This window comes from Silurus aristotelis, assembly GCF_946808225.1.
Source record: "Silurus aristotelis genome assembly, chromosome: 3".
Lineage (NCBI taxonomy): Eukaryota > Metazoa > Chordata > Actinopteri > Siluriformes > Siluridae > Silurus > Silurus aristotelis.
This window is the reverse complement of record NC_139576.1, coordinates 32,341,768-32,364,382: the sequence shown is the minus strand read 5'-3', so window position 1 is coordinate 32,364,382 and position 22,615 is coordinate 32,341,768. Positions and strand designations below refer to the sequence as shown.

Here is a 22,615-nt window from a genome sequence, read left to right as displayed (position 1 = left end):
TGTCTGAAAAGAATTCTAACTCAAACGTCGTTTGGAAAACTAGTCCCGTCCGAGTAGGGCTTATGTCTGTGTTTGGAAGACAAAGGAGAATAATTATTTTATTATTGTTTTGATTTCTAATGAAAATAAAGTCACTGTCAGAAGTGGGATTTGAACCCACGCCTCGATGTGGAGACCAGAACACTCAGTTTCTTGGAAGGTATTGAACCTTGAGTCTGGCGCCTTAGACCGCTCGGCCATCCTGACATACAAGCCTGTGTTTTTTATCCCCTCAGTGGCTGATAAAACTATTTTTACAAATTTCTGTCTACATGTTTATCTTATCTATCCTTCTATTTGTGTGTTTCTTATCTATCTATGTTAGTCTTATCTGATTTTAGATCTGAATGCCTATATGCCTGCGTGACACTAAAACATGTAGTGGTAACGGCTACTTTTTACTTAATTCTAAATGTCAGAGCCCAAACTTCTTTACTTTAACTTGAGTAAAAAAGTGTAGTCAGTACTTTAACCTTTACAAAAGTTTCTTTAAAACACGAGTACCTGTACTTCTACTTAAGTGAAGGATGTGTGTACTTTTGCCACCTCTGATGATTGGCTATTGCTTTAAGCAAACCCTGCATTGACTGGTCAGTTCACATACACAATGCGCTCATGCTGGACGTTTTTTTTTTGTGTGTATTCTATATCTGTATAGTCATTATCTGTCTTATCTAACTGTAGTAAACAAAACATTGGCTGATAATCACGTGGCGAAAAGTTCACAAATTTTGCTCACAGCTTGTCGAGAGGTAAAGTTCTCGCTCTCCTTTACTCTCTATACTGTACATAAAAAGCCAATTTTTATTTTTATTTAAACATGAACATCAGTCTGCCCAAAACTATAAGAAATGTGGAAGGTTGGTTTTATTTTCCCTTTTCTTTTTTTTTATTTTCTTTTTCTAATTTGTTTCTTCTCTTTTCCCATTTCCTCTTCTTTTTCCTTCTTCCCACCCCTTAACAGACTACTGTTCCCCAGCTTTTGATGCAAACGGTCAGGGCTTTCGCCTGTTAACCAAAAGGTTGGTGGTTCGAGCCCACCCAGGGACGCGGTTGATTGGATGGACGGATGGAAATATATGCATACAAGAAAACGAAAAAATTTTCCAGAAAGCAGGAGGCAAGAAATTTAGGTAGAGGGGCATCTTCTACATCTACAATCAATTATTTGTTTTTGTAATACATTTAGAAAAGTGTCAACCATATTGAGGTGAATGCCAAGCGGTGTGTGATTAAGAATCTACTTTTCTTTTTTTTAGTTCTTTAGATCAACATATAAAACACTGTAATATATCATAGGGTTGTTTATCTGTTCTTATAGCTTCATTGTCAGTAATTGTTCATCCATTTCTGATGGTTCTTTGTGTCCTTCATCTTGCAGTTTGATCTCAATCATGACTCGTTTCTGTGTAACAGAATGCTGATGAACAGAGAAGCTTCAAGTGTGTACATCCACATGTAGAGGAATGTATCTACCTTGATGTTATCTCTTTTTTGCATCTCCTCTCCTTCTGGTTCTGCTGGAGAATCTGCCTCAGAGCAGTTTTTATATCTGTAGGCTAAAGAGAACAGCAATAATCAACCCTGATAATGCTGTCCGATTTGTTGCAACTGCCTGAGATACTCTTACACACACACACACACACACACACTTCTGCAAGGATGAGCCCCATTTCGATTTTTCAATTGATCACTCTTCAATTTAGAAGACAGTCAGAGACACCGGTTGTCCCTGTGTTCTGTCTTGTGCTGCTTGTTGAGGTGCAGCGACTCTCTCATTGAGGAATCTGGACTATTCTGCATCTGCTGTACTTGGCCTCAGACCCTGCATTTAAATAAAATCAAGTAAGATTTCACATTAAAAACAAGGTTTTATGTATTTTTTTAAGACCTTTTAGTCAAAAAAGATTCAGACCTTCTCCATGGTATAAGGAGGATTCTGGTCTCCTAATATACATGTAGGTTTAAATCCCACTTCTGAAATGACATTTTATTTTATCTGATTTATTTAATGTCCAAATATTCACATTTGTATCTGTAATATTAACTGGCTGTGGGCATGATCTCAACTGTAAACACCTAAAAATGAAAGTTTTAAAATAAATGTAAAGGAATTAGAAATAAATGATGTTTGTGATCTGGCACACTTGATATTGGATAAAGTGTAAGAACTGCTCTCCAACTTCTACAGCTTATAATTATTTACTCCCCTGCTCATTTTATAAATGTTCCCTATTACAAATCCTGTAACACACTGTAAGGAAGTGTTTTATCCTCTGCCACTTGGGCAGGATTGCCTTCTGTCCCTGGACAGGATGCCCTCGAATTCAGCCTTTCCTCTCGATCTTTCCTCTCCTACAAGCGCTTTGGGAAGTCTCAATTAAACACACGAGTCAGTCTTTTATGGAGATGTTCCAAAGTTTATTGTCTCACACATGAAGATATACTTCCAAAGAGAAGGAGAGAAAGGGGGTGGGCTGCCAGGTGTGTGTGTGTGTGTGTGTGAACAGAAGAGAAAGTTAGGAGAGACAACTCCACAAGGTTATGCTGAACCTGCAAAAGATAAGCCTAAAACAGAGATACAGAAACCACTGTGTGTGTACGAGCAAAGTAACACATGCATGCCACAAAAAGATCAGGGTATGGGGAACAGAAGCATACAAAAAGGTTATTCTAGAAGCATTCAACAAAATTACTATAACTACTAATGACAACAAGATACATATTAACAAATTGTAAACATAAAAACAGTTGAAGATAATAACTCCACATCTGGTCATGTTATTCGTTTAGCAGAAGCAACAAAACGCGGATTAGCCATACTAAAATGCGAGGGTGTTCTGGGTCAACCTAATCTGGGACTAGTGATCAAGAATATCTTACAATTCCCCCGTTTTATCCATGATAAATAAGAATTAATAAATCACAACTTAAACAATCAGACATGTCGCATAGGAATAGGATAATATTCAGAAACACGAGGGACAGGTTGCATGGACCTGCTGTGTGCTGACGGGCCGTCTAGTTGGCGTATTGCCAGAAGGTGTTGTTGTGTGGATGAGCCTGGGCGGGTATCCCAGCCCCAAGGCTGATCAGAAAGACAACCATACCGGTCACTGGTTGTGTCACTTCCCTGGATTGATGAGAGGTTGTTGTTCCGTTTCCCGTAGCTTTCCTTGACACGTCCTACAGTTGTAAGGATGTCCGAAGGGTCTGAGGAGTTGTCACCGGACCTCGATGAAAGATGACTGAGGGGAACAGGAACCATGTCTCCTAGAGAACTCATGGGGATGTCAAAAGGCTATGCTTCTGTAACATAAAGAAAAATAGTTATATACGCAGGGTACATGTAAACACACAGTTAAGAGGGATCCGCAGGTAATGGGAGACTTTCGTGTTTCGCTGCACTCTTAGTAATATTATTCTGGGCACAGATTAGACACCCAGACAAAATCGAGTCTATCATGCAGTTTAAGTTAGCTATACAAAAAAAAAAATCTGTTCATATCTTACTTCACGCAGTGAAATGGAAGGCATGAGCGACTGTACCAAAGGCCATCGGAGGCCACGTAGGCATTGTGTGATTGCCAAAAGGCAGAATCATTCGAGGTGGCTGAGGATTGGACAGATGGAAAATGTAAATCAGGAATGAGAGCAGAGGAAAGGAGGCAGGTGTTAATAGGAGCGCTAAGAGTGGGAAAAAACACCTGAGTTTGAGACGCACTTTTTGCCACTCTGTCAGCCAAGGAATTACCTTTGGCTTCTACATTGTTGTCATAAGAATGGGCTTTTGTTTGTACAATGGCCAGTGTGCGAGGAAGACAGCAAGCAGTGATAAGGTCCTAAACTAAGGATTTCCCTTCAGCCGAGCGGAAACCACGGGATTGCCAGATGCGGCCAAAATCGTGCGCAATATCAAAGGCGTATCGGGAGTCAGTGTAGATCGTGACATCTTTTCCTTCAGAAAGGACACATGCACGAGTCAAGGCGAAGAGTTCAGCAGCCTGTGCTGAAAAAAAAGGCAAAGAGTAAGCTTCAACAGTGACATCAGGTAAGGAACAGAGAGTAACCACACAGAAATTTACCGAACATGAGCCATCCACAGAAAGTGACTCACCCCTCTCTAAAGGAGTGGAAGACAAATCTGGCCGTATACTAGGTGAGTGAATGACCTCAGAGCAGCAATCATGTGTGGTGTCGTGCAGTGTGTCGTCTTGTGCATTAGTCAAACGCATGACCTAAAGTGTCAAAAGAAGAGGTGGCCTTGATTTCCAAATTACTGGTCGAGCAAAGGATAGTTTCATAGCCGGATCTTCTCTGAGCTGTCATGTGTTGTGTGTGCAGGTTCTGAAGGACCTGTTTCACCTGATGTGGAGAGTGCAAGATCATAGTATGAGACAACACTAATTTTTCAGCGTCTTGAACCATCAAAGCACAGGCAGCCACCGCACGAAGACATGCAGGTAAACCCTGAGCCACGGTGTCAAGTGTTTTGGACAGGAACAGACATGGTCACATGGTGTCGTGGAATGAGCAGTCAGGTATCCATGGACGGCAGTAGTTAATCAGTCCCAGGAAAGCCATGAGAGCATGCTTTGTGGAGGGACGCCTTGTGTAAAAACGACCTGTACACGATCTTTAGAGAGGCATTTGCTGCCTTAAAAGAGTGTTCGAACCCTAGGTATTTTAGAGTGGTTCTAGAAAACTGAAGTTTGGTTTTGGATACCTTGAATCCTTTTTTTGCCAGATGATGCAGAAGGCACAGGGAGGCTTGTTCACAGAGGTCCTCGGAGACTGTGGAGATCAGGAGATCATCTGCATACTGTAAGACAACAGAGTCAGAGGGGAGAGCAAGATCACAAAGTGCGTCCCTTACCACAGCGGAAAAGACTGCCGGGGACTCAATGAATCCTTGTAGCAGACGTGTCAAAGTGTACTGGCGCCCCCTGTGCGCGAAGGCAAAAAGAGGCTGCGTCTGCTCTTCTACAGGAACGCTGAAAAGGACAGAACACAAGTCAATCACTGAGAAGTGTGTATGATTTCATGGAATTGAAGCGATAATAGAGGCCACATCGGGCACAACAGGTGCAATAGGAACCACAACATCATTTTTTTTCCTCAAGTCTTGAGTGAAGCACCAAGTGCCGTCCGGCTTAGGAACTGGGTTAACGGGTGTGTTGTAGGAACTCACACAAGGCTTGATCACACCCTGTTGTAACAGAGAGGTCAAGATCTTGTCTATTCCCTGCAACTTTGATTCAGAGACAGGATATTGTTTGAAAAATACAGGATGCAAATGTGTTAGTTTAGCTCATAAGGAGGACAATGAACCAAGCCCACATCATCCTTATGCTCCGCCCAGAGGAGAGATGGCAATTCTTCCAGTGAAGAAGGGAGTGGTAATTTCTGTGCGTTAGAGAGAAAACAGTCGTTCATGTTCATGTTAGAAAGATATGACAGAGGAGCATAATCAGGAACTGAAACCGTGAGTTTAGAGACAGAAAAGGTGAGAGAAATGTGCAGCCTACTCATGAGATCTCGGCCCAAGAGATTAAACGGACAATCAGGCATAAAAACAAAACGATGGTGGAGAAAAATACGGAAGGACAGGTTACTACGATCGGTGAGCTGATACTTCAGGACTTTCTGTACCTCTTGATGACAGTTATGCATAAAAGTCGTGAGGAACAGAGGGTTACTGTCTGCGTCTTCTAACTCCATCCCTCCCAATAAAGTCCAAGTCTCCTTAAATCGGGTTAAAAATTCGGAAGTGGTTTCACCCTTCTCCTGTTTAGAGTCAGATACTTGAGAGAGATCTCTATTGGCCTGCTGCTGCTGGAGTAGGAATTTGGTCAACTCCTTTTTTTAACTCTGAGAGAGCATCTCGCTCAGCCCAGTGATAATAATAGAAGTGGTTTTGCTCTTACTTTTTTCGACCCTTCCCCCTCGTCGAAGCGTTTTCTCGTCGTAACTGTCTCCTAGTACTGCATGAAGGAAAAACCTATAGTCTGCGCCTGTCAAATGATTAGGGCAGGTAGAGCTCATTAGCATGTCAATGAAATGCAGGGGTTTAGATGGGGATGGAAGAACCCTGATAACGTCTCTAAGGTCCCCAATCGAGGGCGGATGTAATTTTGGGACCGCAGGCCGACTTTGACCATACGCATACCGCATTAGTGTGGGTTTTGGGCCAGGGAGGAGGATCGATCTTTGGGACCGAAGGAGACACTAACGTGCCATCCCGATCGGGTGGGGGTGGAGCATTTGGCTATAAAGGTGGTTTTGGCTTGGCTTCGGTTCTGGGCAGAGACTTAAGTTCTCTTTTTGAGTTCAGTATAGAGTGATATTTATCCCAGATTTGTTTCATTTCCACCCATTTTTGATAACTATCACCCAAGTAAGAATAATCCCAGTTAGGATCGCCCAAACCTTCATAAATTTGGGAATGTGCAGACTGAGATTTAAAAGTTCCACCATGAGGATAAGTCAGAAATTGAGGTTGTGATACAGTCCACCCTGCTAAATTGTCTAGCCAGGAGGTAGTATAAAAAGTGAGACCACAAGGATTCATCCAGTCCCGAGGGGCTTCCTCAGGATCTGTTTTAGGATATTTTGTCCAAGAATGACCCATAATCCAATATAGGTACAACTGTCTGACAATGTTAGATAAAAAGGTTGGAGGCCAGAGATCGAGATAGATAAACCGTTGAAAGTGTAGGCAAGCACCTCGTATTGTAAGCGAATTTGTTGTCGACGTTGTACCGTCGTGTAGCGCGCGCTGAACCGTCTCTGTAGTCACAGTAACTTGAGACGTCAAATTCAAATTCGCTTACAACACGAGGTGCGTGCCTACACTGTTAACGGTACGACAAGATACCAAATCAGCACAACACGGATATCAGCATACGAGGTGAGTGCCTACACTGTTAACGGTATGACAGGATACCAAATCAGCACTTACCCGAATGCTGATATCCCGGACGAGCCCCCAAGAACTGTAAGGAAGTGTTTTATCCTCTGCCGCTTGGGCAGGATTCCCTTCTGTCACCTGGACAGGATATCCTTGAATTCAGCCTTTCCTCTCATCCCTACGTATACGGGGAAGTCTCAATTAAACACACGAGTCGGCTTTCAGAGAAAAGTTCAAAGGTTTATTGTCTCACACATGAAGATATACTTCCAAAGAGAAGGAGAAAAAGGGGGTGGGCTGCCAGGTGTGTGTGTGTGTGTGTGTGTGTGTGTGTGTGTGTGTGTGTGAGAACAGAAGAGAAAGTTAGGAGAGACAACTCCACAAGGTTATGCTGAACCTGCAAAAGATAAGCCTAAAACAGAAACACAGGAACCCTGTGTGTGTACGAGCAAAGTAACACATGCATGCCACAAAAAGATCAGGGTATGGTCAACAGAAGCATACAAAAAAAATTACTATAACTACTAATGACAAGATACATATTAACAAATTGTGAGAACATAAAAACGGTTGACGATAATAACTCCACATCTGGTCATGTTATTCGTTTAGCAGAAGCAACAAAACGCGGATTAGCCATACTAAAAGGTGACAGTTGGGGTTTTCTCACAGTGAAGCGTATGAAGAGAGGATAAAGACAAGAACTGAGTGTTCTGGGTCAACCTAATCTAGGACTAGTGATCAAGGATATATATACACACACACACACACACATACATACATACAAACTAAGTAATTACTTCTGCTACTACATGTCAGTGTTAAATACTGAAATACATTAAAAGGTAGTCCGGGTTAAATAATGAACACAGTAAAAGGTAGTCCCGGTTAATTAATGAACACAATAAAAGGTAGTCCGGGTTAAATAATGAACACAGTAAAAGGTAGTCCGGGTTAAATAATGAACACATTAAAAGGTAGTCTGGGTTAAATAATGAACACAGTAAAAGGTAGTCCGGGTCGGGGGATAGAGAGAGAATGTGAGAGCAGGTGATTATGAAGAGACGTGTATTGAGTCCCGACCCGGACCAAACTCAAATATTTCATACACTGTATTTATATAACGAGATCTGTACAGTTGACCCTATCATGGTAGTTGAAAAAAAAAATCACTCACTTAATTTGGGTTACATTGTAAAATGTAGTGTTGAAACATCATTTTGATCACAATACTGTCTCTTTTAATGTTTAATTCTTTAAGAATTTTATATTTATTTAATCTGGTCAATGCCGCAATGCATCACGGGAAGATATACTTCCGCAAACGTCTTCAAAAGTATAATAGGCTTCGATCTTGTTAAAAAAAACTTTCCTATAATAATACTACTGTATAAAAATAGAAACATGTTTAGAAACGTTGTTTGACAGTAAAACTTACAGACAAAACACGATGAATATTTACATATCAACATATTATTAACTTATAAACTTTCACTGCACCTCTCTGGATTCCGCTTCACAGCAACGCCATTTAGCCACGCCCACATCGCCCGTGCCGCTATTTAACAATGACACGTGACAAACCTTTTCCGCCGTTTTAAACCTATAGATGTATGTAACAGGTGTATAATTTACCCTGTTAAATTTACATGTCCTGTTTCAATTCATACTAAATTGTTGATTTGTCTTGTTTATACTCATATATGTGTTTATAAATGTGGTTACCTAAACAAAATGGGTGCTTCTCTTAAATGCCTTGATAATAGAAGCTGATGTCACTTCCTGTCCTGACTCCTCCTCTTCCCTTTCTGTATTGTAATCTCATTGGAGTGGTGAGTTTCTCCTAAATTTATAATAACCTGATTAAATTTTATATGAATTAATTTTATATTTATTTATTATTTATTGATATATTTTTGGTTGAAAGAAGCAGAAATAGAGGACAGGGTAGTGTGGAGGAGGATGATCCGCTGTGGCGCCCCCTAAAGGGAGCAGCCGAAATATTTTTTTGTATTTCTTCTCACTGAAGTTTCTGTGTGAGGTTTCTTTATCTATCTGTGTGAATATTTTACACTTTTTGTTTGTATTTTTATGAATGTGAGGGCACATGGTGATAAGTCTACCACACATTTATATTATAGAGAACAATAAGTGAAATATCACCACAGGGGCTGCTGATTTGTTGTGTGTTTATCAGAAGAAACATTAAATACTTCCAGTGAGCTGCAGTCTGCAGTCCCGTGTCTGATTTCACATCACACCACACAGAGTCAAGTATTTCCACTGGTGTCGTCGATATTGATGAGCGATACTAATCATTTTCTTTTTAATCCGATACCGAGTACTTTCAAGACGAGTATCACCGATACGATACTTCTATGAAATATGTATAAAATGTTTTTAAATAAATAACTGTTAAAAAATGTCCAGTTGAAATATCTTCATATCTGAAACAATCTGTTTGGTATAAAGTAAAACTCTCTGAAAAGATTCTACTAAAGAACTAAATCAATCCAGAAGATGGGGGTCGTGTCTGTGTTCCTCCTCTGCTCTCCTCAGCTGTACTCAGACATGCTCTATAGGGTGTTTTACTTTTAGATGCTTTGTTAAATTTGTGGTACATGAAGCTTCATCATTGTTAACTGGTGTGTAATAACTTCAGATTTTGCTTCTTTTTCTTTCAGCCATGATCTCAGCCATGCACTCGAATCCCCTTTTAAACCTGCGCTGCATCTGCTTTGACTGAGTGAGTGAACGCGGTCATGATAAGTGGTGATACAGCAGAAGATACAGTTTCCTATATTCCTATAGTATTATAAATATTTATATACTATATGGAATATCAATATTATCAAAATATCCTTAACTAACTTGTTTTAGAAATATTAAAGATATACAGATATAGAAAGCATCTTTATTATACAGAAATGCAGTATAACAGAGCGCATACAGATTCTTCTGCATTGTTTCCTTCCATTACAGTTTTTCAGGCGTTTTGAAATTAAGGCAAATGTGTACAAATTTTACAGGAAGGAAAATGCTAAAGTCTACATGGCTCATGTAAAATCTTAACAACTGTTTTAAACTGTTTGGACTGACATTTATATATAATATATATGGTATCTCACAAAAGTAAATACACCCCTTACATTTCAGCAGCCATTGTAATAGATTTTCTCAATGGACAATACTATAGAAATGAAACTTGGATATATTTAAGAGTAGTCTATGTGCAGCTTGTACAGCAGTACAGATTTACTGCCCTCTAAAAAATAACTCAACATACAGCCATTATTGTCAATATATCTGAAAACAAAAGTAAGTATAATTTGTATAGATTAAGTATATTTTGTGTGATCACCATTGTTATCTCACACTGCCTTAATCCTACTGGACATCGAATTCACCAGAGCTGCACAGGTTGTTGCAGGGATCCTCTTCTACTCCTCTATAATGACATCACAGAGCTGCTGTATGTTAGACACATGGTGCTTCTTCACTTTCCACTTTAGGATGCCCCACAGGTGCTCAATAGGGTTCAGGTCTGGAGACATACTTGCATGCTGGACACCATCTGAGCCAGACACGTTTCTCTTCATTTCAACAGACCACAGTGATTCAGTGAACTGTTTGCAGGGTTTTTTGTAAGCCAGCTGCAGAAGAGGCTTCGTCCTGTCTGTGTGTCTGTGTGTGTCTGAGTCTTAACCTGTGCAGCACCTGGGATCTGAAGTTTCAGGTGCCACCAACTAAACTCCCTGCAGTGGATCCAGTAGAATGGGGAGTAATACAATCAGAGACACAGGGTTTATTTACTTTTTTTTTATTTTTTTGTTTTTAAATATGATAAAATATATTAAAGAAATTATATTTTTGTGATATTTTTTATCATTAGGTGGTGGTGAAGGTTTGCAGGTGATCATTCACAGAATCTGAAAAACAACAAGAAGATCACACACTTTAACGGCAGGAACAAGACGCACACGATTGCATGTATAGTAGCTGAATGAGATTTAACACACTCGTTCACACACTCGTTCACAGTGTGGTTCTGTAACAGCATTTCCTTTCAAAAGATACTTACACATGTCTGGACTCTAATGTCTGATCCGAATGACCCTGACACGAATAACATTAACTGCAAAGAAAAAACAAACAAACACATTTAACATGAGAAAAATTTATGAAATCCAACATGATTAAATTAAATTAAATTCACACACTCACTCACACACACTCGTTCACACACTTGTTCACCGTGGTTCTGTAACAGCATCTGCTTTGAAGAGAAACTTACTTCGGTCTGGATTCCGTTGACGTCCCATTATATTGTTGGGTATGATGGCATCCACATACACTCGGTTAATTCTGGGACCATCACCCCTTTCATTGTTAGTCCTTGTTTGTATCCTGAGAGAGAGAGAGAGAGAGAGAGAGAGAGAGAGAGAGAGAGAGAGAGAGAGAGAATAAGAACTTATAATACCCACGTACTCAACACATGCACACACACACACACACACACACACACCTTTCCACTGAAGTGTTCCAGGGGCCGTCACCACATGGAGGAAGAGATTCCATTTGTCTGTTTATAACTGCAAAAATACAAAAACATCAAAACATTTAAAATTCTAACACTAAACATTTATCTATCTATCTATATCTATCTGTCTGTCTGAACAATCCAGGTTTTGTTTAAAATTATAGCCAATCATCTGTAAGAAGGGGCGGGACAAATTATGTAGCGGCATATTGAGTGACGTCATCACCCGGCATGCCGCGCACGTAGTTTTTTTTTTCTTTGCATCCGCGCCTAAATTTATTTATTTATTTGTGTATTTTTATGTATTGATTAATTTTTTACGTAAACAACGCGAAAAATAAAATAAAATATCTTAAACGTTTTTTGCCTGTAAAGTTTAAATAACATTGGATTTTTTCCTTTCTTGAATTTTTTGGTGTATTTAAAATAATTTTCTGAGAAAAACAACAGACAATGTTGTAAAATTTGTCAAGAGAAATTATCCAGAAAAGGGGATACACACTGAAATGTACAGTATGAAATGTACTATATTACATGTTCAGTATGAGAGTGAAGAAAAGAGAGAACTTTACCTTTCGACGCGCTGCAGCAAAATGACAACTTTTCAGCTCGTGATTATTAGCCGCTGGTTTGTTTACTACAGTTGCTAGGATACACACAAACAAAAAAACGTCCAGAGTGAGTTGATGAATTGCACAGTGGTCACGTGGTCGCTTCCTGCGCTCAACAAGGTCCGGTAATGACGTCAGTGGGTTTTTTTTTTTTTTTGTTGCATCCGCGCCCGAATGAGGACTAAGACAGTGCCACTAGAGGGCAGTGTGAGACTGACAATTGTCAATGTAACCTGTGAGTTTCAATTCAACTGTTTCTAACTAATGCACTTCTTCTTTTTATTCTTATTATTATTATTATTATTATTATTATTATTATTAGTGTTATTAGTTTCTTCTATTCCAAGCTTTGATCTTCAGTTAAAAGGTCCAGATTAACAATATAGAACTTAGAAGTATAGAACTTTTTTTGTAAAGTAAGCGACTAAAAACTCCAAAGGGATTTTTTCTGCCACTTTATATGAGTTGTTTTAGAAAAAGCATCAATTCAATGCAGAGAAGCCCCTTTTTTAATAACACTGTTTTTTTTCCTGTATATTTGGGTGTGTTTTAATTTTAGAGCATGTTGTATTTAATAACTTCTGTATGTTTTTAAGTGCTTTTCATTTTCATGTTTTCTCCCTAAAGCGTTTACTAAGAGTTTACGAGCACCTGGGCTTTGTTTTGCAACTGATCCTGAAGCAGAACAAGATCACATTCAAGCGCGTTCCCTCAGCCGTCACCAAGTGCCTTAGATCAGCTTCCTCCATCATCACATAAAGCCTTAAAATGTGATCTCTTTATAAATATATTTTTTTAATAATTTATATTTATAACATTGTATATTTTTGTACATAAATAAACAAAATACACAGTAGATCTGCACAGCGTTACTCGTTGTCATCAAGACGGTGCCGGTCACGACTGCTCCGGCTACGTTTTCTATTTTTTGTTTATTTTATATTTTTATTTACTTCGTTACTGCATTTCACTGCATGTTGTACTCTGTATGTATATGTATGTGACAAATAAGTAAGTACACATCAAGGCTCTTCTCTGTTCTGGCACCGAGGTGGTGGAATGAACTTCCCCTAGATGTCCGTACAGCAGAGTCCCTGACTATCTTCAAGCGGCGACTGAAGACCAACCTCTTCCTGAAATACTTAAATTAGCACTTTCCAAGTTTGTTGAATTCAAGAGTTATATTTATATTAAGTTTTTTAATCTTGTGTACCAGTGTAGATTTATTCATTACTAGAGACTCAAAGCACTTTTGTACGTCGCTCTGGATAAGGGCGTCTGCTAAATGCCACAAATGTAAATGTAAATGTAAATAAAATTTGATTTGATTTGATTTGAATAGTTTATACAGTGGCAGGTCTTCAGTTTCAATCCCCCTCCTAATAACATCATTATGATGCCACAGCTATAGAATTATACAGATATGCAGTATAACAGAGCGCTGCATCACAGACATTTCATACAGTGTGAATGAATGCTGGTAACTAAAGCAGGAAACCCAGTGAACACAATTCAACAAGTCTCTTTTCACTGCAGCCACAGCTGCACCGCCGCATTCATCATCTCTAGCAGAAGCTTCAATATTAACCTCATAAAATATCCCCTGGTTTCCATGTGCGCATATGCATTTTTTCCTTCTTATGCTTTTCTGGCTCCTCCCTCCATTCACAAACCAGCATCCAACCATCACAAACCAGCATCCAACCATCACAAACCAGCATTCAACCATCACAAACCAGCATCCAACCATCACAAACCATCACAAACCAGCATCCAACCATCACAAACCAGCGTACAACCATCACAAACCAGCATCCAACCATCACAAACCAGCGTCCAACCATCACACTCTCCATTATCCACTGCATTTCCTGTCTGAAAGCCGTCTCGTTGTTCTTGATGATGAGACCCACCATAGTCATGTGACTGGTGAACTTGATGATTTGAGCAGTGCATTGCAGCACAGTCATGAATCACAGTGTGAACAGCTGATGACTGAGGATACGGCCCTGAGGTCCTAGTGCTCACTGTGATGGGTTTTGCTGGTCCTGATCGAAACTGTCTGATGTCTCCATCATGGAGTCTATAGCATACAGGCTTTTTCCACATAAACATAAACTATAATAGACAGCAGATAACACTGTACAGATCTAAAATGTATTTTATTTCTTTATAAACAAAGGTTTTAGATGTAAATTACTATAAAAGTAATCTATTAAATTATTCATAAAGAGAGTCTGAGGCTTGGTGACGGCTGGAGGAATGAGCTTTGTGATGTCTTGCCACCATGATATCAAAATCTTTACAGTGACTTTGGGGTTGCTGGCTGCCAGATCATGAGTGGCATAAGCCACTGCAAGCTGCAGCTCCCACGGCAAATCTGCACACAAAATCCATCATTAAATTAGGACTTGCTGAAGCACTTTCCTGTTGATAAAGAACTAAACATCAGAGAATAAAGATTTAATGATATCTTTCCTGAGTTTTTCTGTTCCAAACACAACTATGCTTTTTTGTCAGATTTTGGACTGACATTGGGAGTTTCTCCTTAAGCCCTTGTTAGCCAAGTCGTCTTGTTTCAGATGGACAAAGAACATGAGTAAAAAACTGAACAATCCACAAACAATGTGAGAAGATGCTCAAAATCAAGATTTACAGTAAACATACCAAGTAGCCTAAAAACTGCTGCTACAGAGACGTCTTAGTACGGTGTTTGCTCTGTTCTTGTTTGCAACAGCCAAGTGTTCATTATCAGCCAATGGTCCAAAGTGCTTTTTCTTCTGGGTAAAAAGGTTTTTTATGAGCAGACATGTTACCCTCGATTGCATTTGAGAACTGCAACAAATGAAGAATATGGGGGTCCCATTCTTGAGCTAGTTGCTGAAGTTCTTTGGACAGTCTGACAAGGGTTGCAAGGCGCTCGAGTGTTCGGCCAACCTCCTAAATTTTTTTATATTTTTTCATATCTGTTAGTATTAAGATGGGCCTCACACTGGTTCTCTAAACACATTCCTATGTTGTCTGTTCAGTGTCTATAGGATCTTTATGATGTGAGTATGTAAGGTACACAGAAAGTGTTTGTCTGGGTTCACACATCCCTGGTTACTATGTTTTCTTACCCAACCAGGAACAGTTTAAGCTCGGGTTTTATCCAGTGTGTATATATACTTGTCTGTTATCTGATAAAGATAAAGATTGATAAAGGACTTGTTTATTTAATCCTTTAGTGATACCTTTTTGTCTACTGAAACTCAGTTACACTTTTTGCCAGATTCTCGACTGATGCTGCCATGTTTTTCTGCCTGTCGTTCCCACTAATAGGTAACCATGTACTTGTTTATTCTGTATGTCTGTGTTTGAAAGACAAAGGGGAATAATTATTTCATTATTGTTCTGATTTCTAATGAAAATAAAATCACTGTCAGAAGTGGGATTTGAACCCACGACTCCATGTGGAGACCAGAACACTCAGTTTCCTGGAAGGTATAGAACGAAGTCAACAATAAGTAGTCAGAAGGCAACAAGAGTTTGGGGTTAACATGGATGAGACAGAGGGAGTCAGTGATGTAAACATGACTGAGAACAGAGACATTCCTGATCATCATCATCTTTTCTCTGCTTGTGTTCTATATGGTTGTTGTTCAGCCTGGATACATTTATTAGGTAACACAATTTTTTATTCTTTTTTTTTTTGTATAAAAAAATTCCTGTTTTTATTAACGTGTGATCAATGCAGCGCATTTCTGTTTGATCATTTTTAATTTAAATATAAATTAAAAAATTAAAAAATAAATAAATAAATATAAAAGAGGTGAAATTAATCCTCCAGTGCAACACACGTTTATTCACCATGTCTTTTCTTTGCTCAGCTATAAAAATAAATAAATACTTTACCGAAAAATTATATTTAATCAGTAAACATTTGTTTTACTGATGCGAGAAAACATATAGGGGGCGCTTTCTGACATCTCTGTCATCTCTCTTCACATTTAGAACAGTGTGATTAAATATTTGAATCGATTGGCAGCCCTAATATTAATATGATGTGAGGTCCAGTTACCAGTGTGACACTGAAACAAGTAAAAAAGTAGCATTTTACTACTAATTAAGTACATGTCAGAGCCCAAACTTCTTCACTTTAACTTAAAAAATTATAGTCAGAACTTCAACTTTTTCCAGAGTCTTTCAAAACATGAATATCTGTACTTCTACTTAGGTGAAGGATGTGTGTACTTTTGCCGCCTCTGCAAGCAGGCAGATGGGTAGATAAATTAGATAGATATAGATTGATAGAGCGATAGAAAAGATGAGCAGGCATATAGGCATTCAGACTAAAAAACAGATTAGACTGACATAGATAAACACAAATAGAAGTCTAGATAAGATAAATAAGTAGACAGAAATGTGTAAAATATAGTTCTTAATAGTATTGCTGAGTCGTCTAAAGTACCAGACTCAAGGATTTAAACCTTCCAGAAAACTGAGTGTTTGATCTCCACATGGAGGTGTGTGTTCAAATACTAACAAATATAAAAATTATTTTTCCTTTGTCTTCCAAACAAGACATACAGAGGAAACAAGTAGATGGTCACCCAATAGTCAAATCAAGTCAAGTCAAGTTTTTTTCTATAGCACTTTTCACAACAGACATTGTCTCAAAGCAGCTTTACAGAAATCACCAGTCAAGGTGAATGGTGTGCATTTATCCCTGATGAGCAGCCGTGGTGACTGTGGCAAGGAAAAACTCCCTTAGATGTTATAAGGAAGAAACCATGAGAGGAACCAGACTCAAAAGGGGAACCCATCCTCATTTGGGTGACATCAAGAGTTTGATCATAAATCTTTCAACAATACAGAACACTGGAGAACAATAGTGGGAAAGACAGACAGACAGACAGACAGACAGACAGACAGACAGACAGACAGACAGACAGACAGACAGACAGACAGACAGACAGACAGACAGACAGAGAGGAAAAAAAAAACAGTTAATTCAGACAAGCAGGCAGATGGATGGATGGATGGATGGATGGATGGATGGATGGATGGATGGATGGATGGATGGATGGATGGATGGATGGATGGATGGATGGATGGATGGATAGATAGATAGATAGATAGATAGATAGATAGATAGATAGATAGATAGATAGATAGACAGACAGACAGACAGACAGACAGACAGACAGACAGAGAGACAGACAGACAGACAGACAGACAGACAGACAGACAGACAGCATGGTAGTTAGGAAAGACAAGCAGTCAGATAGACATTCAGAAAACAATATAAGCCTGACAGGCAGATAGATAGACAAAAAGGCGGACAAATAGATGACCTGGTGGATAGACAGATAGACAAACAAACAGAGTAATATTTAAAAGGTACCAGACTCAAAGTTCAATACATTTCAGGAAACTGAGTGTTCTGGTCTCCACATGGAGGCATGGGTTTAAATCCCACTTCTGACAGAGACTTTATTTTTATTAGAAACCAAAACAAAAATATGAAAATAATTCTCCTTTGTCTTTCAAACACAGACATACAGAACAAAGATGGTTACCTAATAGTGGGAAAGACAGACAGAAACAAACTGTTAAAACAGACAAGCAGGCAGATGGATATATAAATTAGACAGATTAATAGATTGATAGGAAAGATGAGCAGGTATATACAGTGAGGAAAATAAGTATTTGAACACCCTGCTTTTTTGCAAGTTCTCCCACTTAGAAATCATGGAGGGGTCTGAAATTGTCATTGTAGGTGCATGTCCACTGTGAGAGACATAATCTAAAAAAAAAATTCAAAAAATAACAGTATATGATTTTTAAACTATTTATTTGTATGCTAAAGCTGCAAATAAGTATTTAAACACCTGTCTATCAGCTAGAATTCTGACCCTCAAAGACCTGTTAGTCTGCCTTTAAAATGTCCACCTCCACTACATTTATTATCCTAAATTAGATGCACCTGTTTAAGGTCGTTAGCTGCATAAAGACACCTGTCTATCCCATACAATCAGTAAGAATCCAACTACTAACATTGCCAAGACCAAAGAGCTGTCCAAAGACACTAGAGACAAAATTGTACACCTCCACAAGGCTGGAAAGGGCTACGGGGAAATTGCCAAGCAGCTTGGTGAAAAAAGGTCCACTGTTGGAGCAATCATTAGAAAATGGAAGAAGCTAAACATGACTGTCAATCTCCCTCGGACTGGGGCTCCATGCAAGATCTCACCTCATGGGGTCTCAATGATCCTAAGGAAGGTGAGAAATCCGCCCAGAACTACACGGGAGGAGCTGGTCAATGACCTGAAAAGAGCTGGGACCACCGTTTCCAAGGTTACTGTTGGTAATACACTAAGACGTCATGGTTTGAAATCATGCATGGCATGAAAGGTTCCCCTGCTTAAACCAGCACATGTCCAGGCACGTCTTAAATTTGCCATTGACCATTTGGATGATCCAGAGGAGTCATGGGAGAAAGTCATGTGGTCAGATGAGACCAAAATAGAACTTTTGGGTCAAAATTCCACTAAACGTGTTTGGAGGAAGAAGAATGATGAGTACCATCCCAAGAACACCATCCCTACTGTGAAGCATTGGGGTGGTAGCATCATGCTTTGGGGGTGTTTCTCTGCACATGGGACAGGGCGACTGCACTGTATTTAGGAGAGGATGACCGGGGCCATGTATTGCGAGATTTGGGGGAACAACCTCCTTCCCTCAGTTAGAGCATTGAAGATGGGTCGAGGATGGGTCTTCCAACATGACAATGACCCGAAGCACACAGCCAGGATAACCAAGGAGTGGCTCTGTAAGAAGCATATCAAGGTTCTGGCGTGGCCTAGCCAGTCTCCAGACCTAAACCCAATAGAGAATCTTTGGAGGGAGCTCAAACTCCGTGTTTCTCAGCGACAGGCCAGAAACCTGACTGATCTAGAGAAGATCTGTGTGGAGCAGTGGGCCAAAATCCCTCCTGCAGTGTGTGCAAACCTGGTGAAAAACTACAGGAAACGTTTGACCTCTGTAATTGCAAATTAAAGGCTACTGTACCAAATATTAACATTGACTTTCTCAGGTGTTCAAATACTTATTTGCAGCTGTATCATACAAATAAATAGTTAAAAAAATCATACATTGTGATTTCTGGATTTTTTTTTTAGATTATGTCTCTCACAGTGGACATGCACCTACGATGACAATTTCAGACCCCTCCATGATTTATAAGTGGAAGAACTTGCAAAATAGCAGGGTGTTCAAATACTTATTTTCCTCACTGTATATGCATTCAGACAGAAAACCAGATAAGAGTGACGTAGATAGATAAGAAACACACAAATAGAAGGATCGATAAGACAAACAAGTAGACAGAAACTTGTAAAAATAGTTTTATCAGCCACTAAGGGGATAAGAAACACATGCTTGTATGTCAGGATGGCCGAGCGGTCTAAGGCGCCAGGCTCAAGGTTCTGTACCTTCCAGGAAACTGAGTGTTCTGGTCTCCACATGGAGGCGTGGGTTCAAATACCACTTCTGACAGTGACTTTTTTTTATTAAAAATCAAAACAACAATAAAATAATTATTCTCCTTTGTCTTTCAAACACAGACATACAGAATAAACAAGTAGATGGTTACCTAATAGTGGGAAAGACAGACAGAAAAACAGCCAGAAAAAAACTGTTAATACAGACTAGCAGGAAGATGGATATATAAATTAGACAGATCGATAGGAAAAACCCAGCCAATAGGGTTGCACAAGCCAGTGCACTCTTAGTGCCGGTCCCAATTACTATTACTGGTAAAGGGAGAGAGGTAGCTGATATGATGGAGAGGTGAAAGGTACATATGTTGTGTGATCAGGAGACCAAGTGGAAAGGGAGTAAGGCTCGTTAGTAAAAACAGGTATGTAGTTCCTTTTTATTGATGTGTTCTGCCTACACAAATTCATTCCATTGAAGATGCATCTAAAATCGATGCTTGATGTTTAGACCTAATATGTATGTCATATGCACCTTTTTTTTTTAATCTATTTTAGAACATAACACATACAAACAATATTTATAATTCTATTTCTGCTGAGATTACCCGACAATTTGAGAAATTTCATTGTGTTTTTGTGATCGTTCGAAAAAAAAAAAAAATAAAAATTATATCAGAGTAACACTGACCTTAAAACAAGTGAATGTTTTCTTCAAAAGCACTGTATAGTGTCTTATCTGTATCCATCAATGTTCCCTGACCAGCCTTGAACGATACACTGATGGATTGATTGTTCTTCCTTGGGAAGTGTTCACCTGTTTGGTGACAGGGGGCGCTGCAGCGCTGCTCAGAAAATACAGAGACTCTGTCCTGTACTACATTTTCTATATACTTTGTAACATAAAGACGCAGTCTTGCACTTCAACGACGAAACTACGTCATCGCACAATGATGTCACGGCGTTTCTTAGCAACTTTTAGAAGGATATCAATTTATAATCCATAACAGTTTTAAAATAAAGATACATTTTAATTTCCCTTTGACTGATCATCTCAGTTCATCTCCTCCAAGTCCTTTAGCGAGTCAAACCTGTTTTCAGTCTTTATCATGTCTTTTTTAAGGACTTTCTTCCTGGCAACTTCTACATTAGATATTGCCTTTACTGACCTCATTCTTTTCGTTGGTTTCACTTGTTTGTCCTCCTTTTTTCTTTTCCCTTTTCATTTTTTATTCCTTTTGCTTGTTCCTTACATGCTGGAGGGTCGGATTCTATTGTGTTCAGGTCATTTTGCAGGCTGTACATTAACTTCATTTGAATCCATGATTTGCCGTCCCGATGTCTCTTTCCCTTGGTCCTTCTTCTCCACCAAAGCGTTTTGCAAACTTTCAGTTAGTCCTATTTGGGTCCAGATTCCCTGTATTTTACTATCTCAGAACTGTTTGTCATAACGGATGGCTCGTAGTTTGTTTAACCACTTTAACCAACTAAGCCACAGCGCCTTGCCGCCTCACAGCAAATGCTCAGCCAGCTGTTGAATGGGAATTCTTCGCTCTAAGATTTAGGGTAAAAAAGTGCATGGAAAATTATTATTCGAGCTAACAGCTAATAAGGCAGAAGCATGAATTCGATTTTTGTCTTAATGCTAGTCCTACCAATAATTTCAGACTTGCTAAGGTCCTTAACAGAAAATATGATCAAATACAAATGAAGTTAAGATACATATCGACAAACAATAGCCATGCCATAGCAGTGAAAACTTTCTATCTAATATCTGATCATAGTCTCAACAAACCACTAAAATTCTGTTGAAATTAGCATGCAACACACAACTGTTGACAGCAATTGCTCTGAGGGTCCTACTCTTCCAGCAATAACAAAGCAGTGCTGCAACTAACAAACATTGGGCACCACTGTCCTTAGTGGTAGGAGCAATTGATCTTGATTGTTTGTTTATGGACCCATGAATGTATATTTGTTTTTATATAAGAGATTTTTAAAATCTTTTGTAGAACAATTGCTGTACCACTGGACTGTGCGCTTGGGTTGTGAGAGAAACCCCTTGTAATCAAGAACTCGGAATCTGCCATTGCCTGCCAGTTGAATCAACACAAGCAGTATATAATTGTTTGTGCTGATGAGATGAAACACTTGTAGCTGTTTTACTTGATTTTTGTTGAAGTTTGTTTGCCTGTAGAACCACTAGCAGTGATGAAGATTTCAAAAGAAAACTTGCCTCATGTGGGGATCAAACTCACAACCTTCAGATTATGAGACTGACGCGCTACCTACTGTGCTAACGAGGCAACCTGGCCAAAGGCTGTTACTAGAAACCACCGCTCTGAGAATGTAATACAATAAAGGCCCTGTTGGCTGTTGTTTTTCTTTTGTGTAAAAAGATTTTTTAACTGATTTAGAGCAACTGCTGTACCAATGTACTGTCCAAACTGACTGTACGGTATATCCATGTTATTACAAACCTCGGAATCTGAGCTTGCTAGGGCGTTGTACCACCACAAACAGTTTGCTCATTGATAAAAAGGCCTATAATGTTTTGTGTTAAAATCACAGCACAGTCGTACCCGATGTACCTGATTTTCATTGCAGTTTGTATGGCCATGGTACCACGCTTTCAGCAATAACAAAGGGGACCTGCAACTAACCAACATTGGGCACAAATGACCTAAGTGGTAGTCAGCTTAACTAGATCGTTTGCTCTTGGACCCATGCATGTTGTATTGGTTTAATATAAGAGATTTTTAAATCATATTTAGAACAATTACTATACCATTGGACTGTTCATTTAGGATTTAAGACATACCCATGTAATCAACACCTCAGAGGTCTGTATTTTACTATCTTGGAACTGTTTATCTCAAGGGATGCCTTGTAGTTTGTTTAAAATCACTGTTTTTTTCTATTGCTAACAAATCAAGCTTTCAAAAGGGTCAGAGCAAAGCCTGCAATTCACCATTCAGTGCCCCAGAGAAACCATCTTATCCACTTGCAATTTAACATCTCGAGCTACTCAGACCTC

The 22,615-nt window shown here is 39.2% G+C and overlaps 2 long non-coding RNA genes across 4 annotated transcripts; both read right to left on the bottom strand.

The window, feature by feature from the left end:
* Positions 1-2,967: 2,967 nt before the first annotated feature.
* LOC310724091 lies at positions 2,968-8,709 on the bottom strand. Of its 3 annotated transcripts, none has more exons than XR_014532925.1 (4): positions 8,675-8,709; positions 7,001-7,127; positions 3,553-3,652; positions 2,968-3,348 (listed from the first exon to the last, which is right to left on the bottom strand). It is a non-coding gene; the product is annotated as an uncharacterized lncRNA (long non-coding RNA). The 3 variants fall into 3 exon arrangements; XR_014532927.1 differs by lacking the exon at positions 8,675-8,709 and adding an exon at positions 8,450-8,619; XR_014532926.1 differs by lacking the exons at positions 2,968-3,348; positions 3,553-3,652; positions 8,675-8,709 and adding exons at positions 4,739-5,033; positions 8,450-8,634.
* A 2,068-nt stretch (positions 8,710-10,777) lies between these two features.
* LOC310724098 lies at positions 10,778-11,352 on the bottom strand. The gene is made up of 3 exons (XR_014532934.1): positions 11,244-11,352; positions 11,031-11,084; positions 10,778-10,878 (listed from the first exon to the last, which is right to left on the bottom strand). It is a non-coding gene; the product is annotated as an uncharacterized lncRNA (long non-coding RNA).
* Between the last annotated feature and the right edge of the window lie 11,263 nt (positions 11,353-22,615).